The following is an 11,641-nucleotide window of genomic DNA, read 5'->3' as shown; positions in this document are numbered from 1 at the left end:
TGGCATAGTAGCGCCCCAGACAGAAATACGATGCATTAACACAGTCACTACTCTCAGTCCCATTCTAGATTTCGAGTGTTCCGTCGGCTCTCCGTCAACCTCTAAAGGCAGGGGTAAGTACACACAGAAGCTCCTTTCTATCCTTTATTATATTTTTTTAATTTTGTAATTAGATATATATTTATTGAAGACTGAATCGTTAAATTAATAAAAAAAAATCAGACAGGTAACGTATCAAATAATGTAATTATAATTAATTCCATAATTCTTTTTTATTTTGTGAATATTTTTTATTTTTGTTCTTGTTCAATTCAGTCAGCTTAGTATACCGATTTTAACTGAATAATTAATTTATCATTTTTCTCAGACTCAGTATATAAGAAAACATTTTTTGATACTTCACGTTATCATATTAAATTATTCTATTTTTTATTAAAATAGGATTATACATACCAGAAATCATTAAAGAAACTGAAAAAAAAGTATTATTATTTTTTATAATCTACTATTATATCTTTCGGAGTCAACATAGATTCTGACTTCTTATTATTTTGCATGTTACCTAGTTTTTATTTATTTATTTTTTATCCTTGACAGTCAAAATAAATAAGTAGTATCAAGGATGACATATAATTAAGATGGCCTTGCGGTGTATTTAAGTTGATAGCGACTTGTGTATCCTTGGTAGATTCCGGAAAACATTGGTTTTATAGTTACCGTACATGATTAAATAAACCGAATTTAAACTGATCAATTAAATTACAATATAATAAATTAGGGCACCACTTTTCTCTGAGGAGACAGATAAAATGACTGATAAAATCGAGTCAAGTCAGTTCTAGTCGTAAAATCTGGATGTTTTCTCTGAAGTTCGCGTGACTACTTAGTACCGTTGATTCCTCAAACGTACAAAAATATATATTTTAAATTCATACAATTTATTAAAAATTGAGACTCCATGAAATATACACAAAACGTAGGATCATTAAGCTTTGAAGACTAACGTTTCAAAACTTTAGGACTAAATTTAAACCAACATCAGAGGACTTGTATCGCAAAGCGACAGCAGCAAGTTGGAGAGAAAAAATTAACTGATATTTACTAGATTAAATTCTTATGAATCAACTAAGCCACATTAAATATAAATTAGTCGTAAAAGACATCGATAAAAATAATCCGATTAGTTAGGTGTTTTAATTAGTCTACATAGGTAATTTTTTTCTTAAAGACTAAAGATTATTAAATGAGATATAAAATAAATAAAAGAGAATTTATGAAAAAAATTTAGAATGGAGGACCAAGATAATTTCGAGTGGCTGCTGGACAGTTGCTTATTCACACAAAACACTGACCAGTCCAATAAGTATATATTAAAAAATAAAATTATAAAAAAAAAAAAATAATGTTTGATATAGATTTTTATGAAAATATGATCTGGATATGGATCAGATTACAATAAATTATACGTTATAATTATAATTTTAGTTTTATTAGTAATTGAGACATCTGTAATAAATTTAATTTTTAAGTAAAAATAGAAGCCAATATTGTAAAATGAAACTAGATTTTTTTGCTGGCATCAGGCACTATATCAGCATTCATATAGATGTAAGCATTGTTTCAATTAACTTTTCAACTTTCTTTTTATCACGAATGTTCATTAATTGTCATTGATATCAAAATAAAAATGATAATGAATCATTGTTTATTTAATTTAAGATTTGGAATCAATCTGGAAATCTCATTTGTAGAAATAAATTAGCTAGCTGTAAAAAATCAACACACTTTTGCACTAAACTTTAGTATATGTTTTGTTAGTGTTGTTTTAGTCTAACATGAGAAACATATTTATTTAAAATGAAATAAATTATTTTTCATTTGATTTATTTGTTTATTTAATACATAAATAAATCCACCCTTGGACACACTCCTTTAACTTTTAAATTAAATATATTTTTAAACTCTTAAATCGTAGTTAGATCAATAATTTTAAATATATTAATGGAATTCAATATTGGATTTCCTGCTAAAAATGACTGACAAACTGAAAAGAGATTTGTAAAGATTGGTGAACTTTGTGTTAGTGTATGTTGTGTGCGATACATACTTATATTGATCTGTCGAGAACAAAACATTCCTGTGCGTTGATTTGCTAATGTTAAACATTTGAAAAAACATTGAGATAGAATCTGGAGACCCCGAATTTTCTAAACATTACCTTACAAATCTTATATGATTTGGGGGATTCTCTTAAAAACTTTTTTATGTACAATAAAATTTCAATTTTTTTTTATCTCCTAATTACTTTTTTTAAAGATCTTAATCAAATGTAGAAAATCCTCATTTAGGTCTGAACATTTGCCAAATAAAGTGCGCACAATATTTCTGTACTGAGTATACAGAATTAATTTTTATTGCATCAGCAGCTAGTGCTTTAGTAATTTATAATTTTATATAATCCCGACAAAAACAGCTGATCCAATAAAGTAACAGATAAAAATAAAGATTAATAAAATAAATCTTTTTATATAATTGTTTTAAATGAAAATATATAAATTGTCCCAATGATACATGTGATGGTCCTGAAATTACCATTTTAACAGATTATTGATGCGTAATTATTTTTGACTAGTTAAAAGGACTGGGTTGAAGATAAAATATCGCTTTTTGGTTTATATCAATTATAGCCCAGATGAGTTTCATTATTTAAATTAAGTTTTATAAAAAATGAAAGCAGGGTAGCTCAGGGAATAAGGCGCTGTGTTACAAACGGCCGGATTTGGGTTCGAATCCGGCTGTAGCAAATAATTATTTTGAGTCAACCCTGTAGGTCCGGGAGCCCTTTTGGGGGACACTAGTCTGTATAAAGAGGAACCTGGCGGTTGAACATGATTGTGAACAAATTACCTCCTTGAATAACCATTGTTCAAGAAACAGTACTTCCTAAATAAGTACTGAACTCCTTAACCTTCATACGTTGATGTTGATACAGAAATTTTTAGTAGCAAAATATAATAACGCAAAAGTCAGTTCTTTATGCGTACATGAGTAATAAATTTATATAATTTAATAATCTTATTTTTGTTATAAAAATAAAATTTAAAAATACCAATTACGTGATATCAGGAGCTGAAAATACCATAGTGGTGCCTTGTTTTTTATAAACTTTATAAGAAGGGAGATTTTTGATTATATACCTAAATAAATATATGATATTACTTTGATATCATAATAATGAAATATCAAGAACGCAAGGTTTCCGATGATTTGCTCTCATAAATCACCAAAGTCTATATTTGTGTAATTTATTATATATTGTTGATCAATTATAAAAAATTATATAATCATCATACAATACTAATTTGCCTGAGTAAACCTAGTTTCTCTAATCCTTATGTGCCGGCCCCATTAAGGGATGAGTGTGGAGCGTGGACCAGAGTCCTTGTTCATCTAGTCCAGTGGTCTCTACCCTCTGCTATTCTTCTTCTGCCAAGACTGGTATATCCTCTTGACACCCCTCCAGTTTTCCAATGTGGGCAGAGTCCATACTTCTGGATCTGCCTAGAGGACGTCTACCTACCGATGTAGCTTCCGAAAACAACCTGGCCTTCCGGCTATCGTCCTTTCTGCAGACTTGCCGAACGATGTAACTTACTGATCTCGCTCCCGAAGTCTTCGTTTTACTGACTATTCTTCTGAGAAAGCTCACAGTTGCTATGATGCTGCTTCCTTGTTTGTTGAGAGTTATCTAACTTTCTGATCCATAAAGGAGCACCGACTTAAATAGTCTTAGTTTGGCCTCTCTGCCAGCCTATGATTGTTTTGTATATCTGTATATATAGTACAGTGCATTAGCGATCATCACCAGATTTACCCGATAGTATTTTTTACCATCTTTGATTATAATTTTCTCTAGATTGTGTGTATTAAGTGGATAATATAATTATTTGTACAGTTAGAAAAAAAAAGTATGTTTACTAATTTCTTGTACCTAAATTAAATTATTATGATAAAGGACAATATTCTGCATTAATACTTACAAGTGCAAAAAATTAAAAAAAACATACTACTTAATTAACAGTAAAATTTGTAAATTTATCTTATAGAAAAATTAATTGGACAGAAATTGACCGTAAATCAACAGAATCAAGATCTACTCACTAAGATGAAATTATCCAACTTTTGGATCAAGTAATGAGTTGCCGAATGTATCAGTAGAATGTCAAGTTTATCTAAATCTATCGTACAGTGTATAATTAAAAACTTTATTGGAATATGGTGTAAAAGCATAGGGCATTAAAAAGAATACAGGCGGAGAATATTTATGAATTTTTTTGGAATTAATGTTGATAAAATTGGGGAACAACCCAACAAGAAACAGCAAAAAATAAAAAGTACTCTCCGAGTACTATATTAGGATTTTCAATTATCGGTAAACAGCCTTCGTAATTTATTTAATTTAATTTCTTAATATTTCATTGCTTGGAATATTGTATATTGCTTCAAAACGCTAGCTGAAATAAAAATTTTCAAAAAGCAATTAAAACTTATTGAAGAACTCCACGTTACTCCTCGTAGCTGAGGGATGTAACTGGTCAAAATTTGAAATAATTTAAAGGAAACGTCTTGTTCCGCTGTTTGGTTTCTAATGATATTTTCTAGTTCGGTATTTTCAATTGTTTAATATTGGAATTACCTCCAGATTTCATACATTATATTAATCAAAGAACATCCTTGTATTCCTCATTTTTTCCCGGATTTCTTTCACACTCATTTTCTTTTGTTCCCATAAACCTCAATATAGCTAATTATTTGATATCCTATAGCAGGGGTGGTCATCTTTTCAATATATAAGAACTACTTTTTATCTTAGAAGTGTGTCGTGATCGATTCACATAGTTATAGTCTAAAGGGTGAGAAGGGGTGTGAAATGCATACTATTTTTATGTATTGTGCAGTATAAGATGCATTCCAGTGAGGTGTGATTAGATAAGAAAAATATATGTTCAAAACTAGTTTTTTAAAAATTAAATTACGTATTAGGTTTTCGAGATATAGGCTCATGTAGAAAATAAATTTCTAGACCCAACTTTTGATAGCAGTATTCCGGGGACATACTAAAATTCGACTAAAAAAATCGATTTTCCGATACTTGTTCAAGATAGATTTCTACTTACTTTTATCAACTTGAATATATAAGTTGTACTATTTGTTCGTAAATATGAAAACGTTGTTATAAAAATGAACAGCAAGGCTGATAATTTGATTTCAATATTTTACTTTCGTGTTGTTGTTTTTTTTTTGGGCCAGGAAAAATTATCATGAAAGAATAATATGACTTACTTTTTGCTAACCTATCAATAGCTTGCTGAGTACACCTCAGATATGTATATATTATAAGCTATTAAAATAAATAAACATATGGTGAACAATTATGAATGAAAGAAATGAACAATAATACAGTTTCAAGTTTGGTTTACGTTTTATCTATGAGTGTATGTTTAGTACGTTGACTTACTTGAAATTTTGGAGTACCGGGGTTACTTGTTTACTATTTATGAAACAGTCCGGTTTAGCGAGAGTCTAGATATTGGCACTGTAAGTTTGGTCTGTGGTAGCTCAATGGTAAATGCTCTCAGTACGCAATGAAATACGCTACCGCAGTGATTCCCAAAGTGTGCGCCGAGGCTGCCGTCATAAAGGCGCCGCGAAATATTCAATTAAACAATTCGGCAATTTGTTTGGTATTTCAAATTTCAAATTTTTCAACAATCGTGTATGCTAAAAAAAAATCCAAGAATTTAGCAGCTTTCGAGTCTTTCATTGTTTTTTTTTTTTTTCAATCCGCATCTTTTGGAACGACTAGTGCGCAAGCACGGCTTCCCCACGTATGCTTTAGTCACTAAATTGTACGAAAATAATACGTATTTTTAATTTTTCTCTGTTAAATGGTTAATCGCTTTTAAAAAGGAAAATTTTCCCATTTTTCAAAAAAGTCAAAAATTTAGAAATAAATCTGATTTTTATAAAGATTGGAAATCTCTGCCCTACCGTAATGATTATTGATTTTATTGGTTGCCAATTTATTATTGTCTAAAATATGTCCTTCACAGTGTACCAGTGTATCAGACTTTTTTCTGTTATCGTGTGCTTCTTTCAACATAATGGTACATCCCTCATCGATGACCAACTCTCAACTTGTCTTATCAATACCGAGATTCTGCGCTTGGTGAATTATATTTTCTTCAATTTATTCCCTTCCTTTTCAATGAGTGATCTTTTTCAAGGTTTCACATTGGCAACAGTACAACTTTTACTGTTACAAAAGGGAACTTTAACGACTATTTTACTGTTTGAGGGAAATAGTAAATCAACAACTCCGTTAATAGATACTGTAGTAAACATTTTGTGTATAAGGAACAAGCTATTGTTAAAAAAAGACTTTGAATTATCGCGCATGAAATAAATAAAATTTTTATTCAGTTAAAATAAATATATTATCTAGAAAAAAAATTTCTTACTTTTGTAATTATAATGTTAACAATTATAATTAAATAAACCGTTTCCTTAAATTTGGTTTTTAGTTGGTACGCTATATTTACCTTAATACTTCATTAAAACCAATGATTGAGCATTCATTTCGGTAATCTTCTAAAACCGGCTATGACAAAAAAATAAATATTTTTACTTTAGGATCTTTATTTCAAAAATGGCTGCGAACCAGTTGTATGATTCGCCCATCATGAAGATAAAGAAAAATTATGAATTTTTGAATTGCCACCCCAAGGTCTTAAATAACAAGAAAAATAAGTAAGGAATGAAATTAAAAGTGAATATAAAGGATAAATAATTTCTCCTAAAAGGGTTGACTGCTTTATTGGTCTTAATATCTGTGGAAATTAGGCATTGTGAATGAAATGAAACGCCGAGAAAAAAACAGGAAAAACGATTATGTAAACAAAATGACTCAAAAACAATTAATTTTTTGTAATTTTTGTGGTAAACATTTGAAGGGTAATTAATGTTCTATAAAATATTATAAATCAAAATGGATAGTTATTAGGTAGGATACTGTTTATGTTTTTCACATGTTCTGATTTCAGTAAAAATTTTGTTTATAAGGATAATTCCTTTACAATTTTATTATAATTATTTTATTATAGATTGTTATTATAATTTTCTTTGGAAAATATTCATTATAAACCACTTTTTCGTTTATTTAAGGAACTTCAAGTTAAGCCATTTAATGAGACATTTATGTTCAATATTTTCCGAGCTATCGCTTTTCGAATACCAATATTTTTTTCCAAATATTGAGAAGCAAAAGTTGTGAAAATATTTCTGAAAATATCATGATACTGCGTATGTTTTTCACATGTTCTGATTTCAGTAAAAAATTAATATATAAGGATAATGCCTAATGTATTAATTTTCTCGCTATGCCACCATATATTTCGCTATATTAAAAAAGGAAAAAAGAAAATGAAATTAACAATTATTTATTTACGATTTTACCCGTGATACCTGTGAAATAATGATTATTACTGCATAGATAAAGCGTATTTGACTTTTAATCCGGTATAATTGCAATTTAATCTAGAAGTTCTTGTAAACTCATGGCAATCATCTTTCAGTAGATCCTAGTCTAAAACAATTTGCAAAAGACCATGGTAAAATAGGTGTGTAAGCCTAATATGCCAGATTTTTCGCCGTATATTTTTAGTTCCACAGCTAATAACTCCTCATGTTTTACAATTAGCTTGAATATATTAAGTATTAAAATTTGAAGAATTAAGTTGTGCAAAGTTTGGTATATTACAAGATGTGTATGAAAGTATAATCTATCTTCAACTTTAAAAGGAAACGTTATGTTATGCCAGGTGTAGTGCAGTGAATTTTTGTCTAGATGGAAATCTATTTCCAATGAAAAGATTTAGCTTTTTTCTTTTTTTTATCAATTTTCTTATAGCCAGAAGTAAAATGTTTATCCTTTAAAAATTTTATTTTTGTTATTTTGTTTCAGTACATGCGTATTTTCTGTTAAAAAATAATTTAAAATTTTACCTAGACTGCACATCAGGAACAGTAAATGTCCTTAAAAAGTAGCTATTGAACTATAACTTCGTAAATGGTCAGCATCTTGAAAACTATCGAGCGCACGATAAAAAGTTTTTTTTTTGTAGAGTAAATTTGCTAATATTTGAATCCTAATAAAACTCATTTTTCATTCATCAAATATTTTCCGTGATATAGTTTTCAACAATAATATTTTTTTCCAAATAATGAGGACCAAAGTTGTGAAAATATTGTTACAATTATCATGAAAACTACTATTCTTAGGAAAATAATCATTATAAAATACTTTTTAGCTCACTTAACGAGCTTCAAGTTGAGCTATTTAATGAGACATTATGTTGAATATTTTCCGAGCTATAGCTTTTCAAAAACCTATATATTTTTTTTTCCAAATAATGAGGAGCAAAAGTTGTGAAAATGTTTCTGAAAATATCATGATAACTACTATTCTTTGGAAAATAACCATAATCCACTTTTTCGTTTATTTAAGGAGCTTCAAATTGACTCATAAAACCCTTGATGTTTTATATTTTCCGAGATATAATTTTTCGAAAACCAATTTTTTGTTCAAACAATTTGATGATTAATGAATTGAAGTAAATTCAATTCAATTTGAAGCTCGTTAAATACACCACGAAGTAGTTTATTATGATTATTTTCCTCAGAATAACAGTTTTCATGATATTTGCCGAAATAAGTTTATAAAATTCTATCTGAAGAATTATTATATTAAATCATTATATTATTAGTAGTAACTCTATTAGGGCTCAAATTGAAGCTCGTTAAATGCATTACTAATTAGTTTACAATGATATTTCAGCTGTTTCCAACTCTTTAGGAGTTATTGGCAATAAACCTAAAATTATACAGAGCCCATTTTGAAAAATCTGTTATATTAGGACTACGTACCAGCAGAGATTGGTGAATTTATACGATCGTATTTTCTAAAAAAATTTACATTAGAATCGGTCAGCTTAAATTAATTCACACTAAATTCTAAGTACAGCTAAATTTTAAGCTATTTTTACTGCACTATTTACACATTAAATTAACGTTTCTCATAAGAATTTTATTATGTTTTATTAAACGATGCACACAGTCCGAAATAACAATGGCTTACGTTATGTTTTGTAAAGAAACAAAGTTAAAGAAAAATCAACGTTTATATCCGACGGAGCCAAAATCTGCTATTTAATATTTTGCTACTTTCTCATTATTCGTTCCTTTCTCACTGACAGATTATTTAATCTAAACCACAATGGTTTCTATTCATCGCTCTTCTTTCAGTCCGCTGGTGTTCCTCAGGGTAGTATCCTCGGTCCCATTCTCTACACAATCTATACAGCAGACATCCCAACCAATCCTAACACTATCCTCACCACGTATGCCGATGACACATGTGTGCTCGCTGTTAATAATAACCCTTTAATTGCATCCCAAACTCTTCAATCCCATATCACAGCCCTCGAAGAATGGTGTCGTAATTGGAGGATTAAAATGAATTTAATGAATTTTTCTAGAAGGATGACCCTTACTTTTGTTGTACCGTATGATACAACTTTAAACAATCACCGAAACATAATCCAACATCAAATGTTATTTTTACACCCTTCTAGGATAATTTTTTATTTAAACCAGTCTTGTTCTTACGGTACCTTCTTCCAAACTGATTGATAACTGCAATTCAAGATCATTGCACACACTACATTTGGTAAATGCCTTATTTTGTTTGCAAATATTATAAATAGATTTAAAAATAATGTATTATTTCTTATTAAAAAGAAAAATGTTACATGTTAAGTTGTATAACCAGCAAGGATGTGAATTCCTTGCTGGCTATGATGAAACGTTTTTGAGTTATACTGGGTAGAAAAATATTAGCCACGGGTCCGAGGGTTTCTTGCCAATGCACTATCGAAGCCGAAAAAAAATATTTTAAATAATTTTAGAAATGTTTTATATCATCGTCTGCCGGCTTTGCTCTGCATGTACATAATGGTTACTATATACCATATGATTTGTTTTTTGTATTTTTTTGTGTATAATAGGAACAAAAGATCATGTTAAATGAATTTCATTGTGTAAAAAATGACAAAAACCAAAAGTCACTTATAGTAAAGTAGATGAAAAAAAATATCAGTGACAATGATATAATAAAATCAGAGTATTAAAATAATTTAGACAGAACCAGCAAAGTAGGTCAAAATATTTTCTTATGGAGAAATAAAGTTGATATTCGTTTTTCGCACCATAAGAAACCCTTGGATACGAATTTTCATAGAAATAAGAAATAAAAAGTTTTTTCTCAAATTTTTCGATTTTGATTTTTTGTCGAAAATCACAAAAAAATCAATAAGTTCAATACTATATCACTATTTTACACGAAACGTAAAGTTTTAGGGTCCTTAAAACTGCTCGATATGATACAAACCATATTATATTCCTTCGTTAACTAGATAAATAATCTTACAAACTTTATTCATTATTTGAAACTGCTTGTTCTTCCATATAAAGGTTTTAAGTTCAATTTAAAAGATATTAATATGGCTTGAAAGAGCAGAAATTTAGCTTTCAAATGGTAATAGTTACGTTGGATTTGGATAACATTGTAAGTTTATTTCGTGAAAGCGGGTCATCGGCAGAAACAAAATGTCCTCCAAAAATTCCTATTTTTTTACTTACATGAAAATTCGTATCTAAGGATTTCAAAAGACGCCAAAATCGAACCTGACTTTGATTTTCCTAAAGAAAGCTTTTTGTATTGCTGGAAGGCGACATATGATTTTACAGACTTAAACTCATTTAATATGTATTTCTAGATTAACAGCGAATCAATTGATATATAATAATCAATAAATTCATGCAGAGCAAAGGTGGTATGTGATAATATAAAAAAAATTTCTCAAAATAAGTGAAATTGTTTTTTCTCGGCTCCGAGAGCCCATTCACATATTAGCAAGACCTAATGTGTAATATTTTTTGACATAGTATCACCAAAAAAAGTTTCATTTAAATCGGTGAGCCCACGTGCGTGACCCCCCCTTTTAAGATGAATATGAGGTCTGTATCCTATAAACGCTCTTCTTCTAAATAATTTATAATACCAGATATATCTAAATCCCTATCAAAAGGAGTAATTGGTTCTTTCGGGATGACACATCAAAAGATTGATAAGATACATTTTAGCAGTTTCGTCTTGCCAAAAAGTCCCAATTTAACTCTGGCCTGATTTAACAAATCGAATTCTTGAACCTCTGTCATTATTTTTGTTTGTGACTCGTTTATTGATGGAATGCGTTCTATTCTATCTTCCACGAAGTCATGACCCTAAGCTTTATTTACGACGGTCTTATGGCTTGGGCCAAGTATATTTTTCGAATATAGGTTAGTTAAATTGGGACTATTATTGTATTAGCGAACGTTTTTGCAATCCAAACGAGGCTGCAATGATTGATTTTACAGTAGGACCCCGTTTATCCGTCCTAGTCGGGACCGAGACATCGTTAATCTGATTTTTATAAAATAAAAACTTACTTTATTAATTTAGTTCGTTTATTAGGTAAAA

General features: G+C 29.4%; 1 protein-coding gene across 2 annotated transcripts in view; it reads left to right on the top strand.

Moving 5' to 3' along the window:
• Positions 1–10: 10 nt before the first annotated feature.
• Positions 11–11,641, top strand: part of LOC136795284 (uncharacterized) — a 171,632-nt gene continuing 160,001 nt past the window's right edge. For both annotated transcript variants that reach the window (XM_067045348.1, XM_067045347.1), the window contains exon 1: positions 11–113. The gene's annotated coding sequence lies outside the window, so the exon portion shown is untranslated. The remainder of the gene's footprint in view (positions 114–11,641) is intronic.

The sequence above is a fragment of the Halyomorpha halys genome, unplaced genomic scaffold (genome assembly GCF_000696795.3).
Source record: "Halyomorpha halys isolate HHAL.00 unplaced genomic scaffold, Hhal_1.1 Scaffold179.1, whole genome shotgun sequence".
Taxonomy (NCBI): Eukaryota; Metazoa; Arthropoda; class Insecta; order Hemiptera; family Pentatomidae; genus Halyomorpha; species Halyomorpha halys.
This window is presented reverse-complemented; position numbering and strand designations above follow the sequence as displayed.